The sequence below is a fragment of the Monodon monoceros genome, unplaced genomic scaffold, assembly GCF_005190385.1.
Source record: "Monodon monoceros isolate NGI ecotype Baffin Bay Population unplaced genomic scaffold, NGI_Narwhal_1 Super_Scaffold_8, whole genome shotgun sequence".
Lineage (NCBI taxonomy): Eukaryota > Metazoa > Chordata > Mammalia > Artiodactyla > Monodontidae > Monodon > Monodon monoceros.
Genome location: NW_021703785.1, coordinates 14390327 through 14412870, shown reverse-complemented (window position 1 = coordinate 14412870; position 22544 = coordinate 14390327). Strand labels below are relative to the sequence as shown.

Below are 22544 nucleotides of genomic sequence, written 5' to 3'. Positions count from 1 at the left end.
GATCTCCTCTTGTTCCCACATGTGTGCATGACATTGTTCTATCCCCTTCACTGAAAGGAGCCAACTGGGCTCTTCTCTGCTGCCCATATTCTTGTGCCCTGGCTTACTAGAGCCTTCCAGAAGAAAACGTAAATGACCTGCATAAGCTTATGTACAAGAGTCTCTCTTGAAACCCAGAAAGGCATATATTTCCAGAGTAATTTCCTTGTGGTTCCTCTCAAAGCAGATGAATAGGAAAAGCTTTTTAAATTAAAATAATTTTATTGTGGCCCATGTCACAGTGGGTTTCAGGTTATCCTGCCCTTGCAGTTAGTAATGATGTTCTGTGAGGCCTGTAATCTTGATGCACAGGTGAGATAACAGGGGGATCAGCTGATGCAGAATCAGAAGCAGTCTCTTCATGAACAGAGGTGCCACGGGCTCCCGTACTTGACATTCTCTTTGAACATATGGGAGATGTTCCTTTCACACATATGGAGAGATTCCCCATCCCAGAAGGCTGTTGTACCAATGGAGAAAATATCCTAGTTCATTCTTCAGTGCCAATGTGCAAAAATTTAACAATTTTGCTTTGAGGCACAAACCTCAACTAATCATGCTGTTGGTATTTCCCAGTATCACACCAAGATTGACAATCAGTTTATCTAGCTCTCTTGATGTAAAGTTACTCAAATTAGTATATTCTCATTTTTTTTCTGAGCAGATATTACCAGGAAGGTATTTTTAAAAAATCAAATCTTCCTTTCTCTTCTTCAACTTCTTTTTTTTTTTTTTTTTGCAGTATGTGGGCCTCTCGCTGTTGTGGCCTCTCCCGTTGCAGAGCACAGGCTCAGCGGCCATGGCTCACGGGCCTAGCTGCTCCGTGGCATGTGGGATCTTCCTGGACCAGGGCACGAACCCGTGTCCCCTGCATCGGCAGGTGGACTCTCAACCACTGCGCCACCAGGGGAGCCCCAACTTCTTCTTAAGATGACACATTTCCACACTTTCTTGTTAGTGTTCAATCATCCAGAAGATATTTTGGAGCATACTTTGTACAGTGGAAAATTAATTTGGAGATACTATTTTGTAAAAAAGCATTTGCAACCTTATTAATGATTATAGGGAATTTTGGTGGTTTGTTTTGTATTTTAATTCTGTAAGCATTCAAACATGATGAAAAGAGTTTAAGGTAATAACATTCACTATTTTGGGGTATTTAGGAACCGGTTTTATTCACTGGAACAATGAGGAAAAATCCGGATCCCTTTAATGAGCATACGGATGAGGAACTGTAGAATGCCTTAGAAGAGGTAATTTATTGAATGTAATTAACTTGTTAGCATCAGTATGTGTGTGTGTACATTTATAGCAGCACAGGTAATTAAGGGGAGCTTATCGGTTTAACTGACTTTATTTAGCACCAAGGAGAACACTGATGACATGGGTACATGTGTAAATTAAAACTTGTATATTAGTGGTGATGAAAACCAACAAGATAATGCCTTATGCTTTCATTTTAGCTTTTCCCTAGAACCCAAAGCAACTAGGTACATTATCTTGTCCTTAGTAGAACACTAAACTAGAAGTTATAATTATGAGTTCAAATTCTACTAAGTGACCTAGTGAATTAGTTACCTTAATTACTTTGCAATGTTCATTTTATTTCTCTGGTCTTAGGGAATATCAACTAAGTGGAGACAATAGTAGTTTTTCATTATTAACTGAAAGATAAATGAGATCATACCAACAAAATGCCATGGAGTTTCATAAGAGAGTGTCTATAAAGGTAAATTATATATAAAAAATAATGCCGCAGCATGAATGCAGGTAAGAGAACCCTGGCGCTTTTGCTCAGTTTTTATATGGATCGGTTCATTTCTAGAGGATTTTCTGTTATTTGTGTCATGTTTCCCTTTGGCCCACTTCTTTGAATTTCCTCACCCTTGCGTGAGAAGGATTTTGACTTGTTAAGTTGCTGTTGGTTTGTATATTTTGATACAAATTATTTTGTGTATTGGTCCTGGTTTTGCAAATTGATTCTACTAATGGCAGAAACTGTATCTAGACTTCTAAACCATAAACAGACTTCTGATTTCTCATAGGACCTAGTTCAGTCTTATTCTAAACCATAAACAGACTTCTAATTTCTCATAGGACCTAGTTCAGTCTTATTCTAAACCATAAACAGACTTCTAATTTCTCAGAGGACCTAGGTCAGTCTTATTCTTTTAAAAAAGTAAGCACTTAATAAATAGGTACTAAATGTTTGATTGATCTCATTTCAGAGAAGTGTGGCTTATTTCTTTAAAAAAAATTTTTTTTTTACACATATCCAAATGACTGTTCACACTGTTGTTTTGAATTGGTGTGTTTGTCATTTAGTGTCACCCTTCCAGGGAAGCTCCGAAATCTGTAATATATAGATGAGCTTTGACTGTGAGCAAGCAGATTTGGAGGCCTGACAATTTCCTGCAGGGAATTCTGGTTTCTGAAGGCATGTCGGCACTGAGTCTTTACAAACTACCCCTCTTTCCAGCAACTGTGGGGATTTTATTTTCCTAAATCAGGTTGATTGCTTCACCTTCTCTTACTTGAGAAGCAGTGGACCTCTGATTTCATTTAAGCTTGTGAGTCTTTCTACAGTGAAATTCTAGAAGAGAAGAGGTGGGGAGAGCAGTTAACCATTAAATATAAAGAAAGAAGGATGATCCACTGCTCTTGAACTCACAAAACAGATTTAATGGTGAAACTGTGACATCTTAAAAAAAAAAAACAACTGGAAGTACTGGTAAATTATTTTCCTATTTGTTTCCAAGCTCGAGATTTCTCTTAACAGAGTTTCAGATAGTAAAATTACTCTAGAATTTTGGACAGAGAGGAAATGTTAATTGGGAGACAAATCCTGTAAAAAACTATCTTAGAACTTGGCCCTAGCTTATACTTAATTCATCTGTAGGAGCCAAAATTTAGATAAAATTTAGTAGCCTCTCAATTCTAAAAATGATGAGGTGGTGGAAGTGGTAGACAACACTGAGATCTACCTTTATTTAAACTACATTTGGAACTTACTGTAAAAAGAAAGAAACATGAGTTTATTTCACAAAGTGAAGTGTGTGGTTTCCATGTATTGCTTCTGGAATTGACCCTATTACTTTACTGATATGTCTTAGAGTGAGAAATCATCCCATCATTTTGTCTAGGAATTGTTTCTTTATGACTTTTTAAAATAAAACCACATCTTTTATTGAAAAACATACAAATATGTCATAAAGAAATAATTCCCAGAGAAACAGAATGATGGGATGATTTCTCACTCTAAGACGTTGCACTAAAGCAATGAGGTCAATTTTTTTTTTTTTTTAATGAGGTCAGTTTTTAAGTGAACTAAAAACTCCAGTCATTGGTTAATAAATAATGCCAAACTAGACATGTGAACCCAAACTCATAGAGTTGGCCTGCAAGTGAGAGGGCACCACTATGTTTTCCTCTTTAAGAACTTCAATTAAAAGAAAAAGATGCTTTAAAAAAATTTTTTTTAGGTCCTCTTAGTTCTGTCTCCTCCTTCTCCCTTGGTGGAGATGGACATTCAGAAGGGAGACAGTCCTAATAATGGTGCCCGTCTCATCTTGGTTACTTTTCAAAATATGCTGAAATATGTTTTTCTTATACTGAAGAATAGCCAGCTGGCTGTAAACTGAAGAAAGTTCATCAGAAATTGGTGCCAATTAGGGCACCTAAAAAGCAAGGGCGGCTCTACAAATATAGCGTAAGTAGTGAGTGAAGAAGATGAACCCCTTTATCACTCAAAGGTTAAAAGAGCACAGTAGATAAAACTCTGGAAATGAATCATCGATGTGTTGCTTCTATTAAAAAACAAAAACAAAACAGCTTAGATACTGGGATTTACAATTCAGAGTGCTATGTCATGTCAAAACTGGGAAGAAATCACCCAGTTATGTTCTACGTTGATACGTTGATCCTCTGTTAGGACACAAGTATGTCTCATCATACTGAAAACCAAGATACAGAAATCTGCGGCCTGTGCATCAGGAACCACGTGATTCAGTCCTGGCTTTGGCGACAGGTCACATTTCCATTTCTCTGGGCCTTGTATTTAGGTGAGCAGGCTCTCCTTTTACTTCATTTACTGCTGGCTCTGCTCTACTAAAATCTCTTCCCCATCTGTTGACTGCATTTTTTCACTCTCTCTTTCCAGCCCACACCAGCCTTTCTTTTTGAAAAGAAGGTTCCATAAAATGTGGAAACCATCTGACATCTGTGTTAACTTCCTATGAGGGGCGTTGGCACCTGGTTGGTAGATACAGTACACGCAGGTTACTTTGAAAATGTTTATGATGATAGAAATAAGGTGCCCTATAAGTTCAGTTTATTTACATATTTATTTTTAAATTTTTATTTATTTTATTTTTGGCTGCATTGGGTCTTCGTTGCTGCGCCTGGGCTTTCTCTAGTTGCGGTGAGCGGGAGCCACTCTTCATTGTGGTGCATGGGTTTCTCATTGCGGTGGCTTCTCTTGTTGTGGAGCATGGGCTCTGGGGCGCATGGGCTTCAGTAGTTGTGGCACGTGGGCTCAGTAGTTGTGGCTCACAGGTTCTAGGGCACGGGCTCAGTAGTTGTGGCGCACGGGCTTAGCTGTTCCACGGCATGTGGGAACTTCCCGGACCAGGGCTTGAACCCGTGTCCCCTGCATTGGCAGGCGGATTCTTAACCACTGCACCACGAGGGAAGCCCCCATAAGTTCAGTTTGTTACCTTTCAGTTTTGCTATAGTTTATTTTCCGAAGCTCAAAAAAGATCTGAAGTATTCTATACTGAGTTGTATAGTTTTTAATAGTATTATATGCTCCATTTTCCTTAAATTATAATTTTAAGTTCTTTCCACAGTTTAAAATATGATGTTATGATATCTTGGAGCCAGTTAATTGTTTAATAATATATTCCTTTTATACTTATATTTAATAAGAAAACAGTGTTATATATAAATTATCTATTTATATGGATTTATTTTCTAATTTATAGGAACAGACATGTCACAAGAAGAGATGAACTTGTGGCTTCATTCATACAGCCAACAAATATCTACTGAGAGCTTTCTAGACAGCCATTGTTTCAGATTCTGGGGTTATCACAGTCATTAAAAGAAACAAAGTCTCTACCCTTTTGGAACTTAAATTCTCCTGGAGAAGATGGAAAACAAGCCAATGCATATGTAACAAAGTCTCAGTGCTGATACTTGCAAAGGAGAAAAATAAAGCAGAATATGAAGAGGGGCTAGCTGACAGCATTATTAATAATGGGCAATATCTGTTGATCTCTTTGTATCAATCACTGTTGTAAATTCTACACATAATGACTCATTTTATACTCTGACAATGTTAGGAGGTAAACACCTTTATTATACTATAGTCTTATTTAGAGTTTAGGAAGCTAAGATAAACTTCAGCAAGTTGCCCAATTGGCAGAGCCAGGTAGGACTTATGCCCAGGCTGTCTGGCTGCAAGGCTCCAATTTTTTTGTTTTAAAATTTTCAGATCACAAGAACATGGAAGGAGTAGTATGATGAACACATATGCACCTTCACCTTGATTCACCAGCTGTTAATATTTTTCCACATTTGCTTCCTCTCTTCCATATATTTTGCTGAACTGCTTGTAAGTTGTAGAAATGTTTATTAAAAGTTGCAATTCACCTTTAAATACATAAATATACACCTTGCAAGAATAAGGACATTCTCTCACATAACACAGTTTTCTAAATCAAGAAATTTAATAGTAATATCACACTATTATCTGTTTTCAGATTCTCCAGTTGTAACTCCTAGTTATTACTGTCTACTGCCTCTATTGTGTTTTTTTCCATTCTAATACTAAATTATACTGGGTTGGCCAAAAAGTTAGTTCAGTTTTAAGTAAAAATAAAAGACATTTTTCATGTTCACCAAGACCTTTATTGAATGATGTATTCGTTAACCGAATGAACTTTTTGGCCAACCCAATAACTTGAATATATGATTATACTATAGAAAGCCTTCATATTCTTATTATTCTCATAACCATCCCTGATTCATAAATGAAGACAGAATCTCAGAAAACAGTATTTTCTGAAAAACACTGCTTCTCACAACCCTTATTCCTCATGAGGCAAATATGGACAACTGGAAGGAAAGTAAAAAACCAGATTAGTGATGAGATGCCATCCCAGTAAGGGGCAAGTGTAAAATTATTTCTTCAAAGTCAGGATGTCAGTTTTAAGAAACACCAACCCACTTGCACCACAATACAAATCTTACCCTTTAGATTTTTGTACTTTTCATGCAGTCGCTAAATACGAATACCATATTTAATCCTAACTCTGAAATCCCCTTTCTTGGGATTGGACTTCATCAGGAGCACAGTTTGGGATCACATTCATAGAAGTGCTCCAGCATTTAGGATACCACGAAAATATTGCCCACTCACCCTTGGTGTTTTGTTATTTGACACTATAATTGTGTCCCTGCTCATTGGCCATCACTCATCAATCTGTTGGTATCTTAATTTGAAATGTATTTACTCTTTGTTCTTTAACTTCAAATATAGCCTGAGTTTGGTTCTTGTTCTGTAGTACTTCTCCAAAATAAATATTCGTTGAATTGATCCCTACCACCCAATGTACTTTCAGATTAACTTCGGAAGTTAAAAGCTTGGTTTTCTTTTTTATCTTATGATTACAGTTTTATGAAGATACATTAATATAAACACCACTTATACCCATAGTCTGGGGGAAATAAGATGTTATGTTGTATCCTGTTTTTCATGGATTTTCATTCACTGCAAGATATTTTTGACATTGAAGAAAATGCACTTAACTGGTCCAGTATTTATGAGATTAAACTTGGGATAGAACCATTACCAGAATAGGCTCCAGGATTACTAATGTATGAGGTGCAGTTTGCCATTGTTTGAATTCGTATTTTTTTAAACTTTTAGACCTTCCAAAATTGTAAAGTGCTGATAAGATTATATCTAAAAGAACCATACTTCCTGTTATATATATATATATTTTTTTTTTTTTTAAGTTTCCCTTTAATGTACCAACCCATATGCAAAATGTACTTGGGTAAACTTGACTCAACCATAAAATCCTTTTAACTTTTCCATTTAAACCACACTGGGAGAAATAGCTTCATTTTTTGAGAAACTTCCTTAACTAATCCTTAGGTGGGGTTTCTGGTAGGTGTCATGTGGCAGGGAAGGGGGACACTGATATTTTCCTGTCCTGACTTGACTCTACATCTTTCTCAGTGAATGCTAATTGGAAATAGCTCTCCCCATCACGTGGCTGTACATGTAAGATACGTAAGAAGTCATGAGGACTTCAAAGCTCTAACGTCTAAGAGGATTGTCTGCTTCAGTAGCAGTTTGTTCAGGAAAAATGTTCTTTCTGTATCCACAGGTATAATTTAAAGAAGCCATCAAAAGTGTTCCTGGCAAAATGGATACCGAATTAGCAGAATCAGGATCGAACTTCAGTGCTGGACAGAGACAACTGGTGTGTCTTGCTAGGACTATTCTCAGGAAAAGTCAGATATTGATTATTGACAAAGCAACTTTTAATAAACATTTCTACAACTTACAAGCCAAATGTGGACCCAAGGTATGGAGCTGAGGTCCATGAAACCTGGTATCCAAAATTTAAGTGTTGTAAATGGAAAACATTTAGTGATGCCGAGAAATGTTTCTAAGTGTTCTCTTTGCCCGAAAGATATCTCTTGTTAACATTAATTCCAGAAAACAAAAGAAGAAACCAAAGGATGTTATATGGTGTTAATGTTGTTACTAGGCATCCTATGAGAGCTAGATTCCTAAATCCAGCTCCTGATAGTTTCAAGCAATTTTGAGGGAAGACTATTTTCCATTGTTTTATGAAAAATAGTAAATTTCTAAGACTTTTTATACTTATTTTTTTTAGGAACAAGATTATGTCTTGAAGTATTGATTTTAAAAACATTATAAAATATCATGATATTTTAAAGTCTTAAGTCCACTTTTCCTGCCTACACTGAACTAAATCAACTTTTCTGATTCCAGAACTGATGAGTTAATACAAAAATAGTCCATGAGAAATTTGTTCAGTGCACTGTGCTAACCATCACAAACAGATTGACCACCATTATTGACAGCGACAGGATAATGGTAAGACCTTCACCTGTGGAATTTCACTTGTTTCCATTTATGTTCAATTTTTCACATCCTTCCTTGTAAAACTTGATAGGAGGGAACCTCCAATAATTTAATTTTCTCTTAGTTTCTCCTCTCATTGCTGACAATAACTCAAGTACTTAACTATACTTTCACAATGTGCTATTAAATCATATATCCAGTAATTTTTTCATATTAACACATTACTGACTGGGGGATTTTTGCAGAAATTAACACCTGTGGCTGGCGATTTGTTATGTAAGTGAATATTGAAATGTCTCTGGTCAATAATGTTCAGACAATAAAAGACGTACGTCTCTGGTCAATAATGAGTTAAAAGTTTATTAAATTGTCATTTTTTTAAGATGGCCAACCATGAAAATATTCCAAACCCAAGTTATGGCTTCATATTTCAGAGAGGTAGAAGATGGTCATCTTGGCTGTGTCACAATTGTTTCAGCATTTTTGGATTCCCTTAATCAAAAAATTAGCCTTTCATTTAGACTGCCATGAGGTTGTTGGCTAAGGTTGCAGAATTTCTCAGCTGTTGCTGTCAGAGGGGAGTCCATGAGAAGAAAGGGCCTAGTGAGAAAAACGAAGTATTTCAACAGAAAGGATTTAATATAGGAAATTTGTTGCACAGGAATTGGAGGGCTAGAAAAATGAAACACTGGGGTAATAATTTTAGGAAGCAGCTACTGTGTCCTAGGACAGATCTCCAGAACTAAGAACTCAGAAAAGAGGCTCTAAAGAGTCAGTGCTCAGACTTCCAAGGAGAGGTCACTGCCTAGTTGCTGGCCATATTTGTGAGGGAGCACAATGAGGCTAGTTCTCCATGTGCTAATAGAAGCTGGGAGCTGGAGTCAGGTCCCACTGCTGAGATGATGCTGCAGGAGCAGCAGAAACCAGGTAGACCATTAGCTCTGATTCCCACCTTCAGTCTCCCTCTAGTGCCCCCTACTGACAAAACCTAACAGAGGCCAGCTGGCCAAAGGTCTTCTGACATGAGATTTGCAGAGACCCAGCCTTTGCATCACAGATGAGAGTACAGAAACAAAAATGGATCAGGGGCTGAGATACTGCATATAAACAACTAGTAAGTCTCACACAGTAAATCTGGACTCTGCACACAAAGCTTGGGCCTCTGGATATCTGTCTAGTATCTTCCTTCCAGGTTTGATTGGCGTTTTCTTCCTTAGTAATTTAATATTTCCTTCCTTCCTCCCTCTATTACTTTTCTCTCATTTTCATCTTCTTTGTTCTTTCCCTGCTGAGTTTCAATAAATGTTAGGGTGTGGCTTCATAAAATGATAAGGGAATCATCCCTTAAAGGAAAAAACCTTTGGCTGCATATAATCTCAAGGAATGCAGGGTATTTTAAGGTTAACCTGTAGCCTGTGACAGTGAGCTGATTTCACTCATCTTATGGATGGTCTAACTGCTGTCAGGAGACACCACAGGGTCCAGTGATGCTGATTAGTAATGAAATAGATAAAGAATGCCTGCACATAATGCATAGGAGGCAACAGATGAAGTTATTTAACCAGTGAATATGATGGTCCATAAAAAAACAGGTAGTAATCAGTAATCCCCAAACTTCCTTATGTTTAATGATAATGGTACTATCTCTCTTGACTTCTTAGGCCGTTTCTGGAATATCACCTCCCATCCTACTTCACATTCATTGTCAGATGGGATCATCAGTGGGGGCACTGAGTAGATAGCAGAGTGTCAGCACTGAAGCAGTGCCTTTAGCCTCACTCCCCCGAGCTGAACGTGCACAGGAGTGAGCTCTGGGGAGGCAGATGACAGGAGTGGGGCATCCCCAACCAAAGGGATGCTCTGGGCTCCGAGCAGTGTGTCTGGTCATCTGGACTAGGACATCACAGTAGGAAGCAGGCCTCTCCTGCAGACTTTCATGAGGGATCAGGTAACATTCCAAGACTGCAGGACAGTGACTCTTAAATTCCAGAAACGTTTAGCATCAGGCATCCTTAGTCCCTCATTTTGTGTTTTGTTTTTTTTTTTAATTATTTGGTTGCACCAGGTCTTAGTTGCGGCAGGAGGCCTCCTTAGTTGTGGCTCGCTGACTCCTTAGTTGCGGCACGCGGGCTCCTTAGTTGTGGCATGCAGAGCATGTGGGATCTAGTTCCCTGACCAGGGATCGAATCTGGGCCCCCTGCATTGGGAGCATGGAGTCTTAACCACTGCATGCCATCAGGAAAGTCCCTCTCATTTTGTGGTCTTGAATGAATGCTAATTGGAAAAGTAACATTTTAGTTCTACTTTTTACTATCACTTTGTTGTTCTTAGCTCTCAGCATTGCAGCATTGCATTTCTCAGACTATCCCCAAAAGTGTCCTTCTTCCACAATAAACGAATGATGCTGTGAAATCTACCTGTTTCAAGCCCCTTGTCAGGCTTTAGAGGCAGCAGCAGAAAGATGGCTTGATCTCTAGCTCAGTTAGGGGTCCATTCAAATAAATTCTTTTCTCCTAAATGTACCCTGGAGTTTTATTTTTGGTTTTTAGTATTGCAGTCACCTTGCAATATATGGTCGGTTAGGGAAACAGTGAGGCAGGACAAAATTTGGCAGATGTGTCAGCTCTTCAGTCCTAAGTCTTATCCATCAGCACTTGATCCACAGGTGTGAACGTCCATAGATGTGAATCAATCAACTTTGTTGCCGTTATCAAAATATGTCCATTTGTTTAATGCTTTACTTACCAGTATCTTCTGGTAAATTTCTATAACCTCAAATTTTTCTCTCTTGGTCAGTGTCTTTGAACAAATCTTTAGCATGGTTTTACAAAGCAGTTTACATCCTGGTCCCTCCCCACCTTTCTAGTTTTGTCCTTCTCAGCTCTCCCTCTTTCCTTTAGAGCTAAAACCACATTGATGGTCTTTCAGTTCTCCAAATGCAGTTATCACTCTCTTTTACAGTTGTGCCCTTTCTCGACTGTTGGTGGCTTAGACTAAGGTGCTAGCGGTGGAAATGGTGAGATGGTTGGATTTGGGGTGGATAACAAAGTGGAGCCAAGTGGACTGTGTGATGGATCGAACGTGGGATCTGAGGGAAGAGAGAGGAGTTGATACTGGTTTCTGGGTGTGGAGACTGACCATCTGGGTCAATGGGGAAGACAGAGAAGGGAAATGCAAGGGTTCTCTTTGGAGCCTGTCACCTTTGCGATGACCGATGTTTTTCATGGTGGACCTTGTCCTTCACTGTGGAGCTGCCCTTCCCACTCCTGTGTTGGGAGACCTTCGGTTTAGGGCTCCCTGGCCAAGATTTCATCAGTGATAACATGGGGAGGTCCCACCAGGAGTTGTAAACTTGGCCACTTGTTTATATCCTGGTCCTAGCTGGTTGCGGTCGCTGACTCCTTTGGTAGGAATGGCAGGATTAGACCTCAGAGGACCCAAGAGACATGCATCCTCTAGCTTCAGAGCTGGGGAATTGTCTTCTGTGCTCCATCCACCCCAGGTGTAAACCCTGTATTTTGTTCTAGAGCTTATGATTATCAGTTGGCTTTCAATTCAACAAAAACACCAATAAATAATCTTTCTCAAAACTTTGATTTTTGAGGCAATATTTTTCTTGCTCGCTTTAGAAATAAAGGCATACCTTTTCCTATTGCACTTCACAGATACTAATTTTTTTTTTTTTTACATATTGAAGGTTTGTCACATCTCTGTGTAGAGCAAGTCTATCAGTGCCATTTTTCCAACAATATCGCTCACTCCGTGTGTTTGTCACATTTTGGTAATTCTCACAGTATTTCAAACTTTTTCACCATCACTGCATCTGTTATGGTGATCTGTGATCTTTGATGTTACTACTGTGACTTGCTAAAGACTCTGATGATGGTTAGTATTTTTTAGCAATAAATTATTTTTAAATTAAGGTCTGTACATTGTTTTTTTTCCACACAATGCTACTGCACACTTGACAGGCTGCAGTATAGTGTAAACATAACTTCTATATGCCCTGGGAAATCAGGAAATTCATGTGACTCACTTTATTGCAATACTCACTTCATTCTGGTATTCTGGAACTGAACCTGCAGTATCTCCGAGGGAAGCCTGTACCTCTTTCCTTTGTGGAAAGCAAGTGATTGTTCTGAAAGCTTTGTTTTGTTTTGTTAAGTAATGACAGATTCCAGAAACCCAATCCAGAATATCAAACCATACTCTCAGGGATTGGGCCTGTATTTTTTTTTTTTTAACATCTTTATTGGAGTATAATTGCTTTACAATGGTGTGTTAGTTTCTGCTTTATAACAAAATGAATCAGCCACACATATACATATATCCCCATATCTCTTCCCTCTTGTGTCTCCCTACCTCCCACCCTCCCTATCCCACCCTTCTAGGTGGTCACAAAGCACCAAGCTGATCTCTGTGTGCTATGCGGCTGCTTCCCACTAGCTATCGATTTTCCATTTGGTAGTGTATATGTGTCCATGCCTCTCTCTCACTTTGTCCCAGCTTACCCTTCCCCCTCCCCATGTCCTCAAGTCCATTCTCTAGTAGGTCTGCGTCTTTATTCCCATCCCGCTCCTAGGTTCTTCATAACCCTTTTTTTTTTCTTAGATTCCATATATATGTGTTAGCATACAGTATTTGTTTTTCTCTTTCTGACTTACTTCAGTCTGCATGACAGACTCTAGGTCCATCCACCTCACTACAAATAACTCAATTTCGTTTCTTTTTATGGCTGAGTAAGATTCCACTGTATATATGTACCACATCTTCTTTATCCATTCATCTGTCATTGGACATTTAGGTTGTTTCTATGTCCTGGCTATTGTAAATAGTGCTGCAGTGAGCACTGGGGTACATGTGTCCTTTTGAGTTATGGTTTTCTCAGGGTATATGCCTACCAGTGGGATTGCTGGGTCATATGGTAGTTCTATTTTTAGTTTTTTAAGGAACCTCCATACTGTTCTCCACAGCGTCTGTATCAATCTACATTCCCACCAACAGTGCAAGAGGGTTCCCTTTGCTCCACACCCTCTCCAGCATTTATTATTCGTAGATTTTTTGATGATGCCCATTCTGACTGGTGTGAGGTGATACCTCATTGTAGTTTTGATTTGCATTTCTCTAATAATTAGTGATGTTGAGCATCCTTTAATATGCCCCTTGGCCATCTGTATGTCCTTGGAGAGATGTCTATTTAGGTCTTCCACCCATTTTTTGATTGGGTTGTTTGGTTTTTTTGCTATTGAGCTTCATGAGCTGTTTGTGTATTCAGGAGATTAATCCTGTTGCTTCGTTTACAAATATTTTCTCCCATTCTGAGGGTTGTCTTTTTGTCTTATGCTTTTTTGCTGTGAAAAAGCTTTTAAGTTTAATTAGGTCCCATTTGTTTTTGTTTTATTAAAAATAAATTTATTTTTTTATTACTTCTGGGTACGCTGGGTCTTTCTTGCTGCAAGCAGGCTTTCTCTAGTTGCGGCGAGCAGGCTTCTCATTGCAGTAGCTTCTCTTGTTGTGGAGCACGGGTTCTAGGCATGCCGGCTTCAGTAGTTGTGGCACGCAGGCTCAGTAGCTGTGGCACGCGAGCTCTAGAGTGCAGGCTCAGTAATTGTGGCACACAGGCTTAGCTGCTCCGCGGCATGGGAGATCTTCCCAGGCCAGGGCTCGAACCCATGTCCCCTGCATTGGCAGGTGAATTCTTAACCACTGCGCCACTAGGGAAGCCCTATTTGTTTTTGTGGTACACGGGCCTCTCCTGTTGTGGAGCACAGGCTCCGGACGCGCAGGCTCAGGGGTCATGGCTCACGGGCCCAGCTGCTCCGCGGCATGTGGGATCTTCCCAGACCGGGGCATGAACCCGTGTCCCCTGCATTGGCAGGCGGGCTCTCAACCACTGCACCACCAGGGAAGCCCGCCCTATTTGTTTTTATTTTCACTACTCTAGGAGGTGGGTCAAAAAAGATCTTGCTGTGCTTTATGTCAAAGAGTGTTTTTCATATGTTTTCCTCTAAGAGTTTTATACTGTCTGGTGTTACATTTAGGCCCTTAATCCATTTTGAGTTTATTTTTGTGTATGGTGTTAGGTAGTGTTCTAATTTCATTCTTTTACATGTAGCTGTCCAGTCTTCCCAGCACCACTTATTGAAGTGTCTTTTCTCCATTGTATACTCTTGCCTCCTTTGTCATAAATTAGTTGACCATATGTGCATGGATTTATATCTGGGCTTTTAATCCTGTACCATTGATCTATATTTGTTTTTGTGCAAGTACCATGATGTCTTGATTACTGTAGCTTTGTAGTATAGTCTGAAGTCAGGGAGCCTGATTCTTCCAGCTCTGGTTTTCTTTCTCAAGATTGCTTTGGCTATTCGGGGTCTTTTGTGTGTCCATACAAATTGTAAAATTTTTTGTTCTAATTCTGTAAAGAATGCCACTGGTAATTTGATAGGGATTGCATTGAATCTGTAGATTGCTTTGGGTAGTATACTCATTTTCACAACACTGATTCTTCCAATCCAAGAACGTGGTCTGTTTCTGTCATGTTTGATTTCTTTCATCAGTGTTTTATAGGTTTCTCAGTACAGGTCTTTTGCCTCCTTAGGTAGGTCTCTTCCTAGGTATTTTATTCTTTTTGTTACGATGGTGAATGGGATTGTTTCCTTAATTTCTCTTTCTGATCTTTTGTTGTTACTGTATAGGAATGCAAGAGATTTCTTTGCATTAATTTTGTATGCTTCAACCTTACCAAATTCACTGATTAGTTCTAGTATCTTTCTGGTGACATCTTTAGGATTTTCTGTGTATAGTATCATGTCATCTGCAAACAGTGACAGTTTTACTTCTTTTCCAATTTGTTCCTTTTATTTCTTTTTCTTCTCTGATTGCCATGGCTAGGACTTTCAAAACTATGTTGAATAATAGTGGTGAGAGTGGGCAACCTTGTCTTCTTACTGATCTTAGAGGAAGTGCTTTCAGTTTTTCACCACTGAGAATGATGTTTGCTGTGGGTTTGTCATATATGGCCTTTATTATGTTGAAATAGGTTCCCTCTATGCCCATTTCTGGAGAGTTTTTATCATATAAATGGGTGTTGAATTTTGTCAAAAGCTTCTGCATTTGTCAAGATGATCATGTTTTTTATTCCTTAATTTGTTAATATGGTGTAGCACATTAATTGATTTGCATATATTAAAGAATCCTTACATTCCTGGAACAAATCCCACTTGATCATGGTGTATGATCCTTTTAATGTGTTGTTGGATTCTGTTTGCTGGTATTTTGTTGAGGATTTTTGCATCTATGTTCATCAGGGATATTGGTCTGTAATTTTCTTTTTTCTGTGATATCTTCGTCTGGTTTTGGTATCAGGGTGATGGTGGCCTCATAGAACGAATTTGGGGGTGTTCCTCCCTCTGCAATTTTTTGGAAGAGTTTGCGCAGGATAGGTGTTAGCTCTTTCTAAATGTTTGATAGTATTTGCCTGTGAAGCCGTCCAGTACTAGACTTTTGTTTGTTGGAAGATTTTTAATTACAGTTTCATTACTTGTGATAGGTCTGTTTATAGTTTCTAATTATTCCTGGTACAGTCTTGGAAAACTGTACCTTTGCAAGAATTTGTTCATTTCTTCTAGGTTGTCCATTATATTGGCATATAGTTGCTCACAGCAGTCTCTTATGATCCTTTGTATTTCTGAGGTGTCAGTTGCAATTTCTCCTTTTTCATTTCCAATTTTATTGATTTGCCCTCTCCCTTTTTTTCTTGATGAGTCTGGCTAAAGGTTTATCAGTTTTGTTTATCTTCTCAAAGAACCAGCTCTTAGTTGAATTAATCTTTGCTATTGTTTCCTTCATTTCTTTTTCATTTATTTCTGCTCTGATCTTTATGATTTCTTTCCTTCTACTGACTTTGGGTTTTGTTTGTTCTTCTTTTTCTAGTTGCTTTATGTGTAAGGTTAGATTGTTTATTTCACATTTTTCTTGTTTCTTGAGGTGAGACTGAATTGCTATAAACTTCCCTCTTAGACCTGCTTTTGCTGCATCCCATAGGTTTTGGGTCACTGTGTTTTCACTGTCATTTGTTTCTATGTATTTTTTTTCTCTTTGATTTCTTCAGTGATCTCTTGGTTTTTTAGTACCACACTCTTCAGCCTCCATGTATTTGTGTTATTTTACAGTTTTTTTTCCTGTAATTCATTTCTAATCTCATAGTGTTGTGGTCGCAAAAGATGCTTGATACAATTTCAATTTTCTTAAATTTTCTGAGGCTTGATTTGTGACCCAAGATATCGTCTATCCTGGAAAATGTTCCATGTGCACTTGAGAAGAAAGTGTATGCTGCCACTTTTGGGTGGAATGTCCTATATCAATTAAATCTATCATTGTGTTACTGTTGATTTCCCCTTTTATAGTTGTTAGCATTTCTCTTATGTATCGAGGTGCTCCCATGTTGGGTGCATAAATATTTACAGTTGTTACATGTTCTTCTTTGATTGACCCCTTGATCATTATGTAGTGTCCTTCCTTGTCTCTTGTACCATTTTTATTTTAAAGTCTATTTTATCTGATATGAGTGCTGCTACTCCAGCTTTCTTTTGAGTTCCATGTGCATGGAATATTTTTTTCCATCCCCTCATTTCCAGTCTGTGTGTCCCCCTAGGGCTGAAGTGGGTCTCTTGTAGACAGCACATATATGGGCCTTGTTTTTGTATCCATTCAGCCAGTCTGTGTCTTTTGGTTGAGGCATTTAATCCATTTACATTTAAGGTAATTGTCGATATGTATGTTCCTATTGCGATTTTCATAATTATTTTAGTTTTTCGTGTTTTTTTTTTCTCTGTGTCTTTTTCTTCTCTTATGTTTCCCGCCTAGAGGAGTTCCTTTAGCATTTGTTGTAAAGCTGGTTTGGTGGTGCTGAATTCTCTTAGCTTTTGCTTGTCTGTAAAACTTTTGATTTCTTGGTCGAATCTGAATGAGATCCTTGCTGGGTAGAGTAATCTTGGTTGTAGGTTTTTCTCTTTCATCACTTTAAGTATATCCTGCCACTCCCTTCTGGCTTGCAGAGTTCCTGCTGAAAAATAAGCTGATAACCTTATGGGGATTCTCTTGTATGTTATTTTTTGCTTTTCCCTTGCTGCTTTTAATATTTTTTCTTTGAATTTTATTTTTGTTTGTTTGATTAATATGCATCTGGGTGTGTTTCTCCTAGGGTTTATCCGTATGTGACTCTCTGAGATTCCTGGGTGGCTATTTCCTTTCCCGTCTTAGGGACGTTTTTGACCATAATCTCTTTGAATATTTTCTGAGACCCTCTCTCTTTCTCTTCTTCTGGGACCCCTATAATTCGAATGTTGGTGCGTTTAGTGTTGTCCCAGAGGTCTCTGAGATTGTCTTCAATTCTTTTCATCCGTTTTTCTTTATTCTGCTCCTCAGCAGTTATTGCCACCATTCTGTCTTCCAGCTCACTTATTCGTTCTTCTGCCTCAGTTATTCTGCTATTGATTCCTTCTGGTGTATTTTTTATTTCAGTTATTGTATTGTTCATCTCTGTTTGTTCTTTATTTCTTCTAGGTCTTTGTTAAACGTTTCTTGTATTTTCTCGATGTGTGCCTCCATTCTATTTCTGAGATTTTGGATCATCTTTACTATCATTACTCTGAATTCTTTTTCAGGTAGGTTGCCTATTTCCTCTTCATTTATTTGGTCTTGTAGGTTTTTACCTTCATCTGCTCCTTCATCTGTAACATATTTTTTGTCTTTTTTTTTTGATGGGTGGGACTGTGTTCCTGTCTTACTGGTTGTTTGGCCTGAGGCTTCCAGCACTGGAGTTTGTAGTCCAGTTGTTCAGGGGTTGCTCCCATCCCCAGAGTCTGGTAGGTGCCCTAGCTGTGGGGAGATGTGAACTCTGCATCCCCCTACTCCACTATCTTGACCACTTTTCTGCCCTTAGGAGACTTAATGTTTCCAATTAAATGACATGGGATGAAATTAACTGCAATACTAGATATGGAAGAACAACCTGTGTTCTGTTTAGAGTTGCTGCATTATTCTCTTAAGATACAGTTACTCTACATGAAGAACTAAGTACCACCTAACATCAGAACTATCTTTATAGCTATGTCATTTGGGCCAATTGTTTCAGATTCTTTTTTTCCCTCTGAAACCATTATGCAAAGCCACTAATAAGTAGAAAGGCAGAGTTAAGACCTCCTGCCTCTCCCTTTTAATTTTCAACTAGGGATATATCAATGTGCACAAAAGGGCTGAACAGCAGAGAGCTGAAGAGAGAAAGAAAAAGAAGCAAAGAAAGATAACTTGTGAAAACAGATTCAGATCCTCAGCAGTTCAGATTGGGCTGTTCCTGGGTACTGTGCGGGCTGTGAGCATTAGAATTTGAAGCTCAGTTTCTTACTTGCTTCTTTAGTGTTAGTTCAAGAAAAAATTGGATTTCTAGGGATTTCTTCTCTGCAGAGAAATTCTGCTAATGCTGCTTATGTAACAGCTCTTTTTGCCAGCCTTTCACTCTCAGAATAATAAACTACAATCAAAGCCAAGTTGAAGAAGCATCTTAACCTCTCAGACAAGGGATTCTGCCCCTCTTAGCAACTAACATAATCCAGGACCCTGTCAACTGAAAAAGAAAAAAAATAAAGCACAACCTGGAAGTTGAGTGTTACGTTTTATGTGGTAGACGTTGTGAGGACTTAGGGACAAAGCATCTCATAACACTGAGAAATGGTTCTTAAAAGGCAAGGGGATGAGCCAGTATACGTAAGAGTTTTTGCAACAAAAGACCAGGTAGTCAGAACATTAAAAGATTACTGTTAATCAAAGAAAACCAGACATCCCAAGTTAATGAATTTAGTGCTTTTCTGTACATGGGAAGATGCAAAGTCTGGGCTCATTGAAATTCCTTTGATATGCACCTCAGCTATCTGAGGCCAGTATCCGATGTCTCCTCAGGGTGCACTGTTGGGGGTGGCCACACACATTCTGGTTCTATCCTGAGTTCCCTCAGGGCTTATTGTCAGGGCAGCTGTAGTGTGGTGGCTTGATGGCTGCAACATCCTTTGTTCACTGATATGACAGGCAATTTTTTAGTTCACAACCCTAAAGAAATTCTGGAGGCATTTACTTTTTTCCCAAATACTAAGATTCTGTGAAACCAACTTAACAATTGCTGTCAGGTCACTGCCATCTGGTTTGTATGACATCAACCTGATTTTAAATAGAGTTTGATTTTCTTAAATCAAGAAATTTCCCAACTCTGTGTATCTGTATAAATAGCCTTTAAAGCTCAGAGTCTGAGAACTAAAAGCACTAACTAATGATAACCACCCCAAATGCCCTGGGCATAATATAAAATGCCAGACTGCTGAGTGCTCTACTTGATGCACTGGGGTGACCTAAATGGGGGGGGGGATCCAATAGGGAGGGGATATATTTATGTGTATGGCTGATTCATTTTGCTGTGCAGCAGAAGCTAACACAACGTTGTAAAGTAACTGTACTCCAATAAAAATTAAAGAAATCATAGTCTAAAACTCATTTTTCTTCCCTTCCTATAATATTATAGTAATAAAAGGTCAGGTTAGGCCTTTATCTGCCTAGTAAAACAAGTTAATCAAACCATTAAAATACCAGTCAGGCCTACCACCCAAACAGATTTTCTCTATTCTTCCCCTCCTGTTCCTTTACAAAATATTGTCTGAGTTATAATACTTTATTGTGAAACATTGTGTGCAATGGGTTTTTTTCCTGCTGATTAACAGGTTTTGGATTCAGGGAGACTAGAAGAATACGATAAGCCATATGATTTGCTGCAAGATAGAGACGGCCTGTTTTACAAGATGGTGCAACAACTGGGCAAGGACGAGGCTGCTGCCCTCATTGAAACAGTAGAACAGGTAAGCCTGCCACAGGGAGTTGTGATCAAAGTTTGTCTCCAGGATTTACTCTTCACACGATCTCTACCAGGTGTCTGGTGATAAGCACTCCGTGCCCTTTTCAATTATAAGCCTCCAGAGACAAAGCTTCGTGACTGGGTCTTAACACACACTGCAAGTTGAAGGTGGGTCTGCTGAGCACCTGCAGAAGCAGTGAGGGTGGGGTGCAGGACGTGCATGTGCACATGTGCCTGAGAGATTTCAGATTGGACTTTCCACATGTTTCGACTTCATGGGTTCAGATTCCCATACAGCACACAACACTCTCATTTTGCAGACCCTCTACGTTTCATTCTGAGTGGTGCTCAGCACATTGTGATACGAGTGCTGTCAAGGAACATCCAGGAAGTTTGAGGGGAAAAACATCTGGAATATTTCTGGCCTAGGGAGATCTACCAGGGAAAGGTGTAGGTCACTTCTGTTTTCTCATCTTCTAGGAGTAAAGAAAACTCCTACATGATACTGTCACTTTCTCCCTAATTCTTTGTTGTTTAGAATCAGGTCCAGTTGCCCCCCTATGCTTCCTGTACCTTCTAGAAGATGAAATTGTCATCAGGACAAATCAAGAATTCACAGTAACCCTAACACTGTAGTCTGAATGGTGCTTGAAGGTTTACAAAGTATTTTCAGAGATGAGATGTGTGAAAGCACTAAGCACTGTACATGGCATGAGAAAGGTGCTTGATGAGTAACATTTGGGTCACGTACCTTTCTAACAATGGTCAGGTGGTAGTATCTCCTATAGATGTGATAACTGAGGTCTGGTTTAAGGGTTAGCCATTGTCATGCAGCTGCCTGTAATTCTTTCTAACAAGGTGGGAGTGGGGTTGATGGAAGGAGGGAGGGAGGGAGGGGAGGTCTGGTGTTCTTGCCCACTGAGATGCGTGGCTCACATGGGAAGAGGTTTCCGACTGTATATGATATCTTCCCATCAAAACTTTATCTCTGGGCATTAAATTATGGGTGCATTTTTCCTCATTTATACTTTTCTGCATTTCTGCATAAAATTACTTGTATAATATTTAATCCATCAGTTAAAGAAAACATGTCCCAGTATCTAAGTACTTCTTTAGAAAGGTTTATCTAAAATGTAGCCTAAGTTCCCTCTGTCACTGTTTCATCTCATTCCTCCTCCTCAGAAATGGAGAGCGGTACCTTCCACTGTTCATAGAGTAGGAAACAGTCCAGGGTCACAGAGCTGGCTGAAGAATGGGCAGAGTTGGAGTTCATATCTAGGTTTAGGGATGATGAAGTCTGTGTTCTGAACTTTTCCTAAGTACTTATATTGTATGCAAACATACAGAAGCTGCCCTTGGAGCCCTATATTTTTTTATGCCTGAAATTCACACAGCACTTTCATTTACTAGAGTGAGACCTTCCTTCTGAAGACCTGATAATAATTTGAGATCCCCTGTATAACCTAGTCACAAAATGGCCAGGAATCTCCCAAATCCTTTTTGTCTTTTGACCTTAGGCATTTCACATCTAAGAGAGATGTCCCCACCTGTGTGTCAGTCTTCATTTAAAAAGTGTCTTACAATAGGGTTCAACATCCTCATTTTACAGGTGAGGAAACTAAGGTCCCTTAGAAGGAAGGTGGTCTTCTATATACTAGTGTTAAGCTAGTTTGCAGCAGATACACAATTAGAAATCTGTTCTTTCAGTATATGTTTTAAGTCAACTGTAACATAAATACAAAAGCAGGGATAGGTCATAGAATTAGAAATCCTAGTAATCCTGCACCTACTTTAACAAGATTAATGTTAAGTTACATTTGTGTAGTTCTTTATAATTTATTGTACATTCTTCTCACATGTATGATTGCACTTAATCCTCATCATGGTCTTTTATCCCAGGTCATGGATGAGGAGACTGGGTCCAGGGCTCACCTAAGGTCACAGAACTGGTCCAGGGAGCGCAGGGGGTGAATTGGTGGGGGAGGCTGAGTTCCACCCTAGGCACTCTGCTCTGTGTCAAGCCTGAGAACGCTGCTTCTTTCATGTGGTAGCCAAGGTGGGCCAGTCACCCAAGTTCACAGGGTGGCAGAACATCACTCTTGGATTTCAGTCCCGCCACTGGTTCAGGTCACCTCTACAGAAAGACATAAGGAAATACGTATCTTGATTCCCATCCTAGTTGAATATCCTCTTGACATTATTTCTGCATATGCTCAGTCTTCTTAGGAGAACAACCTGTCAGTCTGTCAACTTTTTAAACGTGCAAGCATCAGATATCAATGCACTGTTCAGAGCTGTAACACAGGGAGGACTAGCCTAAGTCAAGCTTTTCACTCTAACAAAACAGAATTCATTCGTTTGAAAAGAAAACATCTGGGGAGAGGTGCTTCCAAGCCACGTTTTCTTGACCCCATAGTTGCTTCTCTGAAAACGCTGGTGCAGGCAAGCTGAATCAGTCTGATTTACCCTTTTAGGTGATCC

At 39.1% G+C, this 22544-nt stretch overlaps 1 pseudogene; it reads left to right on the top strand.

Moving 5' to 3' along the window:
• Positions 1 to 22544, top strand: part of LOC114888407 — a 130736-nt pseudogene that overhangs the window by 93830 nt on the left and 14362 nt on the right.